This window comes from Pleurodeles waltl, chromosome 8, assembly GCF_031143425.1.
Source record: "Pleurodeles waltl isolate 20211129_DDA chromosome 8, aPleWal1.hap1.20221129, whole genome shotgun sequence".
In the NCBI taxonomy this organism is placed as follows: domain Eukaryota; kingdom Metazoa; phylum Chordata; class Amphibia; order Caudata; family Salamandridae; genus Pleurodeles; species Pleurodeles waltl.
Window position 1 is genome coordinate 1,405,520,560 of NC_090447.1, and position 13,377 is coordinate 1,405,533,936.

Here is a 13,377-nt window from a genome sequence, read left to right on the forward strand (position 1 = left end):
TTGTCTCCAGGGCCCAGGGGGTTCCTTGCAGCCCCCCCATAAATAATTTAAAAATAGGCCCGGGGTGGTGGTGGTCACTGGGGCCCAAGGGGTCCTTGAGACACACCTATGTATATTTTTTAATGTTGTCTTGGGGAGGTGGTGGTCTCAGTGGACCGGGGGGTCCGTGTGGCCCCTCATATATTTATTTATTGTTGTTCTGGAGAGGGGAGTCTGCATGGACTCCCAACAATTTTCATTAGGTAGCCCCAGGGAGGTGGTGGTCCCTGGGGTCTTGGGGGGGCCTGTGCGGCCCTCTACATATATATATATTTAAGGTTTCACCCTTTAAGCTTCAAACCCCTTCAGCCGTGTAGTGTGGTTAAAGGGCGTTCACTGCAGGGCCAGACCGCAGGCCAGGTTCGGCGGCCAACCCCTGCCGCACACAGCCAAAGGCTGTGCGTGGTGCTTGGTTAGGTCATTATAGGGGAGTTCTGTGGTTTTAAGGGTGTTGGGTGCAAATCCTGAGGCCAAACCCTGCCGCAGGGTTGGGTGGTTATAGGCGGATGGGTGGTTACAAGGGGTTGGGCCCTGTGGCCAGCCCCTCATCGGACACAGCCTGAGGACATGCATGGCGCAGGGTTGGGTGGTTATAAGGTGTTGCTCGCAGGGCCTGGGGGTGGTTGGATTAATGTACAGTAATTAACATACCATTACATTGAAAGAAACCCATAGAAATTCACTAAAAAAAACAAAAGTTACAGGCATGTTATAGATGGGAAATAAAATTAAAAAAACATAGAAATTCACTTAAAAAAACAAAGGCTACAGGGATGTTATAGTTAAGCTCACGTTTTAAACGTGCACAACCATAGAAATTCACCAGTTATAGTTATAGTTATTTCAAGTAACTATAACTCGTGCCCTAAGGTAACTATAACTCGCGCCCTCGCCATGCACTGCTAATTACCCCAGATATTACCGCATGCATGACATATTTTAAAACCTCATTGATAATATCACTGAAACATTTGGTGTAAAATTGTTCATAGAAAACTGTGCAAGGAAGGGATGTGAGTTATAGTTACTTTAGGGCACGAGTAATAGTTACTTGAAATAACTATAACTTTAACAGGTGAATTTCTATGGTTTTGTACATTTGAAATGTGAGCCTAACTATAACGTCCCTGTAACTTTGCTTTTTTAAGTGAATATATATATATGTGTGGATTTTTGTGCTGAAATAAATTGAATTTTCATATTGGAGGTGTCCTGGCTCTCCTGATATCGAAGGGAGTGTTGAACGTTATATATATATATATATAAATATATATATATAACCAATAGAGCACACTCAAAAGGGTCTCTTCTATTATAGGGATGATAGTTGCTCAATTTAATTTCCCCTCCTCCTTAGAGTTTTCTGCAACCACAAATACCTCCCCTTCAATGCATCTCTTTCTTGTTACTCACTGCAGTATCTTTAAATCCTCTTTCGCTTGAAGCCCACCAGGTCGATGGCCTCACTGCTGATGACATACTCTTGTGTTTGACAGTGCTGTTTGGCGATCTGCTTCGTATTTGAACTGCCAGGTGTGCATATTTGATGAGTCCTCTTCAAAGCCCTTAGCCAATAACCTTACCCTGGCATGTCACTTGAACCTCTATTGGTTGCTCAGCAAGTTCAGTGTCTCCAATTTAATGTCCAGAAGGTAATTGCCGTTCTCAATCCTGTAGAACAAATCCCACAAGGCTTCCTTCAGGTTTCTTTTGCTGGACATTCAACTTGGCAGTCCCAGGGGAGAAACAACATCAGCTGCTGGTGGTTCTGCTGCCCTTTTGGTATCTTTAACAATCAGATAACCAGCCATCTCACAATCAGATGCTCATGCTCTAGATGTGCACCCTTCTGTCTTAAGGGATGTCTCTGCCATAATTGCATCTTAGAGGATCCCTCTGCTGCTTGAACAAGTGAAGGTGAAATCTGGGTAATGTGGCACAGCTTTGCTGATTGAAGTCAGAGCCTATACAGTATCTGCACAGGTGAGGCATTGAGCCTTTCAATAACCCGAGGGATTGCTGCATGAGCCTATTAGTGCTATACGGTATGTTTACTGTTTGAAGTTTGAGCTCTTGTTAAGATCTGTGTAACCTGAGAGATTACTATTCTAGCAAAAGGTTGAATGTGTTTGATTTCTATGGCAAAAATCATAACTCCATTTTCTAAAGTCAGAGCCTGTGTTAGCGAGAAATGTCTGTGTTCAAGCAACCTCGGTTAATGTTGTTTTTTTGGGGACAGGGTTTTCAGTACAGATAGGTCAGCAGCCACTTAGGATGAAAGTTATTTATTCACTGGTAGGCCCTTGGTTACAGCCACAACCTCATAGCTCCTGACAGGGACCCATCCTCTCCCCAACTCACTGTCACGCTGGGACCAGCGAACAGACCTAACACTCGGATCCTCTTTCATTTCAAAGCAGGTCCTTTTAAAATCTTGTTGACAAAATATTGTAGTTGGATGGCAGGTTCTCCAGCATCCTTGAGTTTAACACTACTTAGGAGGGAGATAAGTAGTTTATTTGATCATAGGTGATAACGCGTCCAGCCCTTATAAATTACCTGTACCTGGACACGTTGGAGGTCGGTGAATCTTTTAACCGAGTCGGGCTCTCCTCATCCTCAATAGTCGAGTCACTCAGATCAATAATCAATAACTGTTGTACTCGGTAATCAGTACTCAATTAATAGATCAATATAACACATCAGAAATCAATAACAGTTGGTATTTCGGCGCACCATGACCTTTCAGTCATGAATAACCACACCAGTTTATTAGAAGTTAGTGAATTTATTTCCCTATATTAACAAAGCTAGCACGATATATATATGTCTCAAGACCAATTGATATATGTATATGAACATTACTAGCTGTCCATAACGGCGGAAGAAACGCAATCTACGTAAAATCTGGATAATGATACACTCTGTTATAGCAATGCAAATCACCAATGTGACTAACTGTATTTGACTAATTGCATACATTCGGTCAGCATAACAAGATTTCAATTCTTCATGATACATTGAACGAATACCTCGACTAACCTCTAATTAGCATTGGCATGTGGGACTTCATGCAAAACGAATTTAGTCAACACAAATTTGGAAAACTTCTAGCTAGGACCCTATCAAAATAGCAGTTGGTACTTAAAAGGAAAAACACAATGCATAATACATTTATCCTTTCATATTTACCAAATACAATCAGCATTCAAGAAAAGTCTTCGTCCTTCAGGTACCGGTTGATCAGCATGGGGCAAATTTCAAAGGGGCAAAGTTAAGGGCAAGTTTCCTTGCAGCGGCAAGGAGAATGGGGCAAAGTTACTGCATGGGAAAGACGGGGGCAAATCAAAGTTAAAGTCTCTAGGGTGAGAATTCTTAAAGTCTCTGTCTTTCAGATAGAGAAGAGGGCATCAGGGTGTCGTCCAAAATGGAGTCTGGCATCAGGCTTCAAACTGGTATCGAGGAAAATGGCTGACTTCTCTTTGTCCGGTGGATTTAAGTAAGAAACATTCCAAATTCTGCGGGGTCTTCCATTGGAGGGTTCATAGGTTGGCTTCAAATTGTCCAATCAAAAATTGTCTTTTACTAGCGCCCATTTATGCATACACTGTCCTTGGAGCCTTGGAACACAAATTGTATCATGGTTTGCCAATTATTTTACTATCTGTACCTTCATTGTCCGCACCTGCAGAGACTGACCTTGTATCAAAGGGGATGTAACCGGCCTAGCACGAAACCTTGGAGATAAGTGTACCAGCCAGTTTCTACTGGAAAAATACAACTTCAAGCAAGAATATGTGTTTCATTAGTTCAAGGAAAAAATCACGCAGTTAGAATTTGAAACCAAGCAACTAGGCCGAAGCCTGTACTAAATTTAAGCTAAGCAAAACAGTTTTCAAACAAGAAATCATGGCATACATTTGCGATTATGACGGATTACTACATTTTTAATACTTCATGATTAATAAAGCTCGTTTAGAATGATGGCGAACTACCCCGAGGGCACATTTTCCCCTCCGTACATTATTTCTTTTACTAACATCGCTCTATATTATATGTATTGATTACGCGGTGTGCATGGATATATGTCAGACCTTCTTTTTCTGCGTCATCAATCCCTCCTCTGATGACTAATTATGTCATCACATCAAATCTACCCACAAATTTTATTCCATTAAAATTCTGTATAGTAATTTGGCACTTCAGTCAATTCCCTTTTTCTTTTAGTCCCTTTTGACTTCTCCCTATATATTTCCACCATTTTGTTCTCTATTTTCTCTTCTCTTTTTCTTTTGTTCCTTGCTTTTAACATTTTGAAAGCTTTCCATGTTCCCCAAGAGCCTAATAAACAAATTAATATTATCAATATTCCCTTTACTATTTTTAGTAACAATCCGTTCCAAACGTTGCTGAGCCAATTTCCCACGGAAGCAAATCCCTTTCCAAACTTTCTCCCAAACTCCGGGTTCTTTCAATTCCTTTAAATCTACACTTTCTTTAGTTAAATTTGTAAGCATTGTTCTAATTTTTCCACTGTTGTCTGGTATATATGTACAACAGTGACGCGTGCCAAGCATTTTGCAAACGCCGCCATCCTTTGCTAAAAGAATGTCTAAGGCAAGCCGATTTTGAAGAGTCATAGCTCTTTCTGCAGCGAGTTCAGCATCCATCAGGATTATAGCTCCTGAAAACTTTGTCAGCATGTTATCCACAATAGTAGACAACTTTTGTATTTTTATTGAATTCAATATGACTCCTACTGAAGGAATCAATGCTCCAAATATATCTCCTACCACACCAGAAGCTGTCTCCCTTTTCTGAACACGATGTGATTCAGACAGCCTTGGAAATTTCTTTAAGTCGTCTAGTTGGTAAACCTTTGGGAACACTATTCCCAAATAACACCTCCCATACCATCCTTTAGGAAGACGATAATAGGCGTTGAGTCCACAAATATAATAGACTCCAGGAATAACTGGGTCTTGTCCATTCAGCATGAACGTCCACTTAGATTGAAATGCATATGTATGTTTACATTCATTCGTTCCCACAAAAACTGTGTCATAATATGATGGAAATCTATGTATACAAAATCTACCTACATGCAATGTATCTAAAGCTATTTTTCCTTGTGTCTTTATTGCAGCAAAAGCATAATTATCTACAGACGTCCTTTCGTGTAATTCCCTCTCTAATTTCTCCTTCATTTCATTCTTCCTATCATCAGTGCGGTCTAAAAATTATATTTCTACTGGTGAAAGCAAGCATGTAAGGTTCTCTCTATGTGCGTGAGCTGTGTGAAAAGGTGACATCGGTTCAAAGAATTCCCTCATTAATTTGGCATAATAATCTCGAGCTATCTTACTTAAATGCCCTATTATGGGGACATATGCGAAAGTAACATCGTAATTAGTATAGAAATAATGAATGTCCTTTTGAGCATAAAATCTGGAAGCTACTATACTACATGTAATTCCATATGTAAGAGGCATGCTGTGATACGTTACCCCCTCCACTACTGAGGTAGGTATTTGTGTACACACATAACAATCTTTCGCATCCATGGTCTCAACATACTCACTCAGTAAGCGATAGAAAACGTTAGATGAAAGTTCCTTCTTATCATGCAAGTGTCTCTCGTCTTGCTCGAGTCTCTTCAGAGCTGTTAGTTCAGTAACGATAATAGGTTTAGAAGTAGAAGCATCATTCGTCTCACTCTCACTTTTACCATGCATTCCAAGAACTATTGCTACGATTATTAGTATGCATGCTGTTATTAAGCCTATACACATGTATTTACAATACTTCATTTTACGCCCCTGTGTAGTGAAGCTAGTCATGATCTGTATAGAATCAGAAAGTTGAAGACACTTTATCAAAGCGTGTTTGCAGGTATTTACAAAGCTGAACGAGTTCAATGTTCACACAGTTTCTTTAGCAGCTTAGTCTCTTATCGGTTAGCAGCGTTGTCTCAAGATCGGTTTCAAAGTCAATCAAGTTAGCAATGTCTTAGCCGGTTGAAAAATCAATCAAGTTAGCAATGTCAAGTTAGCAATGTCTTAGCCGGTTGAAAAATCAATCAAGTGATCAATGGTTTCAATCAACAGAGTCCATAAAGTTTTTACTTCCAAAATGAAGTTCTGCCTCTTAGTTCTCAAGACTGAGGGATACGAATTCGTCTGACCAATCGTTATTGGCTACGTACGCCCACTCCGGAACGGAATACCTCCTGCTTGGTATCCTTTTTCTTTTCAATTTTGCATCTCTCTTTGATTCTTTCTCACTGGTACTTTCCTCTTTGGCCAAGTCCTTTTCTTCACTTGGTGTTGGTACTACAACAGACACTTCCTTTCTTTTCTCTTTCACTCTTGGCCCTTCACTGTCTTTCAACGTTTCTCTAGTTCTTAATTTTACTGGCGATATACTTGGTCTTCTTTTTGCACTGTGTCCACTTGATGGACCTGCAATCTCTTCTGAAGGAGTTTGAGCAGCTTCGTTCTGTTCTGCCTTGTTCCCTCCTTCTGGGGAGTCAATCAGGTTTTCCTTTTCTTTTTCTGTATCGTCTGCTTCTGGGAAAGCCCTCCTCTGATCAGGCTCTCCTGCTTCTTCACCTGTTTCGAGCCCTTTGTCACCGTTACTTTCTTCAGGCTCTTTGTCACTTTCAGCTGCTTCAGGCTCTTTGTTACCTTCAGCTGCTTCGTCGCTGTCTGAGGCTCCTCCTTGGTCTTCCCCAAGTGAATCAGTTGCTTCGTCCTCAGAGAATATTTCTCCCTCCTTTATTTCTGCCTGTTCGCTTCTAGTTCTGTTTCGCTCTGCCTCAGCGCTTGGTACTTTGTTATCAGGTACTGGTAACTTCAGCGCTTCAACTTCCTCATCTGTGGGACACAACACCCTCTTTGTGTGACTGGCGTGAATCCAGTTGGGAACTCCCACACACTTCACAGCGGTGGTAGTCGTCAAAATCACTTGGAAAGGTCCTTTCCAACTGGGTTCCAAACACGACTTCCTCACGTGCTTCTTTATCACGACCCAGTCACCTGCTTTCAGGGCGTGTCCTGGACCTTGGATCGGTGGCAAGGTGGTTGCCTCCACCTGGTGAGAGAAAGATCGAACCACATCAGCTAGACCTTTGCAGTAGTCTAACACCATATCATCTGTAATATTCAAAAGTGCATTTGCAGGAACTGCTGGAAGTCTCATAGCTCTGCCCATGAGAATCTTGTGTGGGGACAGTCCAGTTTTTCTGTCAGGGGTGTTTCTCATTGACATTAGTACCAAAGGCAATGCGTCAGGCCATTTCAAGTTTGTCGATGCACATATTTTCGCCATTCTCGATTTCAAGGTGCCATTCATTTGTTCCACTAGACCTGATGCTTCAGGGCGGTAGCTAAAATGCAGCTTTTGCTCAATGTTCAGTGCTGCACAAAGCAATTTTATTACTTCATTATTGAAGTGACTTCCCCTATCTGATTCTAAAGAGATCGGGAATCCGAAACGTGGTATTAACTCTCTCAAGAGTAGTTTTGCAACCGTGAGACTATTATTTCTGCGTGTAGGGTATGCTTCAATCCAGTGACTAAAAATGCACACAACCACCAACACATATTTCAAGCCTCCATGCACAGGCATCTCAATGAAATCCATTTGCATCCTGCTGAATGGACCCCCTGCCCTTCCAATGTGGCTCAAATTTACTACGGTTCCCTTCCCTGCGTTCTTCTGTTGGCAAATGACACAACGGTGGCAAACTGCTTCAGCAACTTGACGGAATTTGGGGTTAAACCAATCGGTTTTAAACAACCTAATCATGGCATCCCTCCCAAGATGAGCTTGTCCATGGTAAAATCTAGCTATCTGTGTCAAAAGGCTATTTGGAAGAACGAATTTCCCTTCACTTGAAACCCATAATTCATCTAGTCTCTTCACACATTGTGATTTGGTCCACGAAAGTTTCTCATCCTCACTGACATCATTCTGTAAGGATTTCAATTCGTCCATCGTATCTATCACCTTTAGAGCAAATATTTCGCTTGGTTCGAGTTCTGGTTCACTTATCAAATTCCATTCATCCCTAAGCAATATACAGTTCAATGCGCAAAACCTTGCGACTTGATCCGCATATCCATTTCCCAGAGAAACATAATCTTGTCCCTTCGAATGTGCACTGCATTTTACCACTGCTACTTCTCCTGGTAGTTGGATGGCATGTAACAATTCTTTTATTCTTTCGCCATTTTTCACTGGCGATCCTGAAGAGGTCATGAAGCCTCTCTGTGACCACAATTGTCCGAAATCATGCACTATTCCAAACCCGTACTGGCTGTCAGTGTAAATGGAAACTTTCATCAATGCAGAGAGTTGGCAAGCTCTAGTAAGGGCTACCAATTCTGCTACCTGTGCAGAGTAAACTCCTTGAAGCCAAGATGCTTCCAAAACACCTGTTACCGTGCATACAGCGTACCCTGCTTTCAATACACCCAGTGCATCTCTTAAACATGAACCATCAACAAAAATAATTTGATCATTTTCTTCCAATCGGGTATCTTTGATATCAGGTCTTGGTTTGGTGCAAAACTCAGTCACCTGAAGACAGTCGTGCTCGATGTCTTCAGCGTTCTCAATTTCAGCATTTTCATTGGGAAACAAGGTTGCTGGATTCAACGTAGTGCACCTTTTCAGCTGCACATTAGGTGATCCCAGAATTATTGTTTCGTACCTTGTGAGTCTAGCACCAGTCCTGTGCTGTGTTCAGGAACGTGTCAAAAGTATCTCGACTGAGTGAGGGACCATGACTGTTAAAGGGTGTCCCATCACTATTCCTTCACTCTGAGTGAGGCTGATACCAACTGCGGCTACGGCGCGCAAGCACCCTGGCAGTGCTGCTGCGACCGGATCCAAAGTAGCTGAAAAATACGCTACTGGTCTGTTTACGCCACCATGGGCTTGGGTCAAGACAGACAAGGAACATGCATCACGTTCATGACAAAACAATGTGAAAGGCTTTGTGTAGTCAGGCATACCTAAAGCTGGAGCCCTGCACATGCATTCTTTCAATTCAATAAAAGCATCCATCTCTTCTCCTTTCAGTTCAATTTCATCCAATGCATCATTCTGGGTCAGTTTCAGTAAAGGTTTTGCTAGGGTTGAGAAGTTGGGAATCCATTGGCGACAGTAACTCACCATTCCCAAGAACTTCCTCACCTCCCTCCTCGTCTTTGGGGGACTCATTTGAAGTACACTTGTTATTCTTTCCTTCATTATTCTCCGTGACCCTTTCTCTATTTGGTGACCCAAATATTTCACTTTCTTCTAACAGAACTGTAATTTTGAAGGAGACACCTTGTGTCCATTCCTTCCCAAATGGTTCAATAGGGCAATGGTGTCGGCTGTGCAGTCACTTTCTGTCTTGGATGCAATCAGTAAGTCATCAATGTACTGTACTAGGGTTGACTCGAATGGCAATTCTAACGCTTCCAAGTCTTTCTTTAGAATCTGATTGAAAATTGACGGTGACTCCGAAAACCCTTGAGGAATTCGACACCAACTGTAAACTCTGTCTAAAAATTTGAAACAAAAGAGAAATTGGCTGTCCTCATGAAGAGGCACCGAAAAGAATGCTTGTGACAAGTCGATGACTGAGAACCACTCGGCATCGCAAGGGACTTGAAACATTATCACAGCTGGATTTGGTACTACAGGGCAGCATTTAATTATTATGTCATTTATTTTCCTCAAGTCCTGCACAATTCGTACCTTTCCACTTGGCTTTATTAGTCCCATAATTGGTGAATTACATGGACTGCTTAACACTTCTTTCAGTACTCCCTGCTTTACAAACTCATCAATGAGTTGGGCGACTTTCATGAGGGTGTCTTGGGCCATATGGTATTGTGGGGTCTGGGGAAAGGTTACATTGGGTTTTACGGTCACTTTCACTGGTTCCACTCCTTTCACCAATCCCACCTCTTTTCCTGTTATATCCCACACTTCTTTTCCGACTGTTTCCTGTAATTCAGCTGGAATATCTGCTTCAGTGATCATCGGAAAAAGGGTAATCAGAGGATACTCTTCATCGACAGTCTCCATCTCATCCCCTTCTACACTGTCCTCTTCTTCCCCATCCCTGCTCGTCTGAATTCTAATTCCATCGTTCGAACACATAATCGAACATCCCAATTTGCACAATAGGTCTCTCCCTAACAGTGATATTGGGCTTGAGTCACATACCACAAAATTATGTGACCCTTGATAGTTACCAATTCTGACTTGTACTGGATCTGTCATTGGGTTCGTCAGGTACCTGTTTGCTACTCCCACTACTTGAACTGTTCTCCCTGAAAGTGGCAAATTTGGCACTTCAATGCTCCTAACAGTTGAACGTGTAGCTCCTGTGTCAACCAAGAATGAAACGCGATGACCCATAACTCTTCCCTCCACATACGGACCCTTTTGATCAACTTCCAAAGATGCTGCAAGCACACAATTTCCCTCCTCATCTGAACTTCCACTCTCCCATACATCGTTTATTCCATTCTCGCTGTGTAGTGGGAATTGGTGTACTGTGTCATTTTGGCTCATTCCCTGACCCGTGACCTGTTGAGGAAGCATTGCTTGCTGCTGATTCATTGGTGCTAAGGGTATTTGAATTTGCTGATTAGGTACCATAGGAAACTGCTGTTGCATTGGCTGCAATTGTGTCATTTGCACACGAGGCATTTGCACCTGTTGCGGTTGCATGGGTTGTAGACCCTGCATCTGGTTCATATTGTTTTGAAAATTTGGGTTCGGACCTCTCAGTTTCGGTCCTCTCATAGTCTGAAATGCATTGACATCATTGTTTTGCTGACCTACACCTTCCTGCACCATCATTGGGCACTCCCGTTTCCAATGCCCGACAATTCCGCACGTGTGACATGGCATCACCTTCTTCATTGCCTGTATACCATTTGGAATCATAACGGTATTCAAATCAGGACCATTATTCACAAAACCTCCTCGGCCTCTGCCTCTCATCTGCGGCTGAAACATAGCATTTCCCTGCTGCTGCGGAATCTGTTGTTGAAAACCTTGCAAACCTTGTAAACCTGTCTGAGCTGCTCTGAGCTGCATCACCATCACCTTTTCCTTCAATCTTTTCTGTTTTGTCTCAATCTCATCACTGCAGTATTTTGCATAATTCAACACTTCATCGATCGACTTTGACTGCCAACAAATCAAATGCGATTTAATCATCTGGCTAATTTCGGGTCTCAGCCCTTCCACAAACCTGAACACAAAATGGAGCATGTCTTTTGGCTCAATCGTTTCCGTGCCACTGTAATTTTTAAACGCCTTCAACAATCTCTCGTAGTACGCATGTATAGACTCTTTAACCTCTTGGGCTGTTCTGTCAATCCTCTGCCAATCCACATTTTTCGACGCAACCTTGGTTTTCAAGTGCTCGATCACCTTGTGGTACAAACTCATTACCGTAGGTGATGGCGCACCTGTGTCCCTATCTCTCTCTGGTTCACTCGTTGGCCAACCTACAGCCCTTTTACAATCTTCCCACAAATCAGCCGGAACCACAATTTCAAATAAGGTATTCAGGTCTTCCCAGAGACACTTCGCGAGTTTCACAAATCTATCCGTTTGTTGATACCACTCAATCGGCTTCTCTCTTAATTTGGGAAAGTCATCCGTAAAGGATTGAATATCGCACCTGTGCCATGGTACATGTACAAGTTTTCCCCCTGCTGTCTCTCTCATTGGTAACATGGTTATCAGATCGTCATTCTGTTGTTTTTTCTCACTTCGTTCTGAAGTATTTTCTTTCTTTTTGTCCTTTTTCTTAACCCACCTGCTTTCCCACTTATCTAAACATCTCCAAACCTGTGCACTCTGCAGTATCTCTTTAAGGTGTGTTTTCATCCCTGCGGATCTCATGTGTTCAAAATCTTTTGTCTCAAAGTCTAACCTGTAACTTCTGCTCAGGTGTTTGGTCTTACCTATATCGATCTCGTTTCTGTCTGCAATTTCTTGTAACTTCTTATGTATGTTGCTCACTTCTCTTGTAATCCTAGGGCACATGTATCTTAGTTCTTCCTCTGTGTATGATTCTAATCTGTTCAAACCCATTGTTCCCTCTACCAGTTCATCTGCCTCCATACCCAACCTTATTTTATTCAGGTATTCTTCTCCCTTCCCGCTTGATGTACTCTGCGTTCAGTCCCATCAATGTAGCAGTTACATCAACTGCCATTGACGGTTTTTGTAATGTTTCAGTCTGTGAAGTTAGCGGTACTAATAGTGGTGGATGTGACCTTACCACGGTTGACGGAGCACAAATTGGAATTGGACTAAATTCCGACAAGGACCCAGATCCATTTGGCAGTGCCGCTATCGGAGTTGTCTCTGGAGTGGTTTCTATGCATCTTCTCCCTGTCCCATTCTGTATCATTAACCCTTGTTCGCTGGTGCTTGAATTTGCCTGTAGGTACAGTGGTACTGGTGGACCTACAGTGATAGGTAGAGATATTGCATCTGGATTCTGTCTGTTCCCCGAATTCTGTGGCATGTTAATCCCCACATTGTGGTTCATCATTGCTGGCATACCTAACTGGCTTTCTACTACTCGCGCTTCTTGCGTTTGCTTTTGGGGCATCGAGAACTGTGTTGATTCAGCTTGAATCAATGTCGGTCTCTGATAGTTTTGTCCTCCCTGCGCCATTGAATCGGAAGTCATTCCCACATTATGCTCATCGCAACAGTGCCTTTGAACCTGTGGCTGATAGTTATCAGCAGGTTTCAATGTTGGCACGTCTGGGTACATTCTCTGAATCCGTGGTATTCGTGGTGAGAAAGGCATGTCAGAGCTGCTCGGCCTCTGAGATATTCTCAAATTTGGTGTTACATTACCCTGTATTGGTTCTGGAGGGGCAGTACTAATGCTTGAGCCTTTTTCGCTTTCCACATATGGCGGTGGGCGATCATTCAGCAATTGTATAATGAATTCCTCATCATCTGACTCGTCTCCCCTTTTCGAGTTTCTATTGCTCTCTCCCTCTCTGGACTGACTCCTGTTTGTCTTACAGGTGGCTTTCCTTCCTTCCGTCTCCGCTTCCTCGGTAATCGCTGGAAACAATTTAATCCCCTGCAATACGTCTGATCTCCAAACCTTTTGTGTGCTGTCCCATCTAGCATCCGCTAGTGTCTTTTCTACTTTTCTTATTCTTGTCTCAAATTTCTTTTGTTGTTGGTTTCTAGCTATTAGGTCCCAAATTGCTAATGCCTCAAACTGTGCTGGCCTTGGAGGTACTTTCATGTCGTATAGCGCAAATCTCAGATTTTCTAAAACCC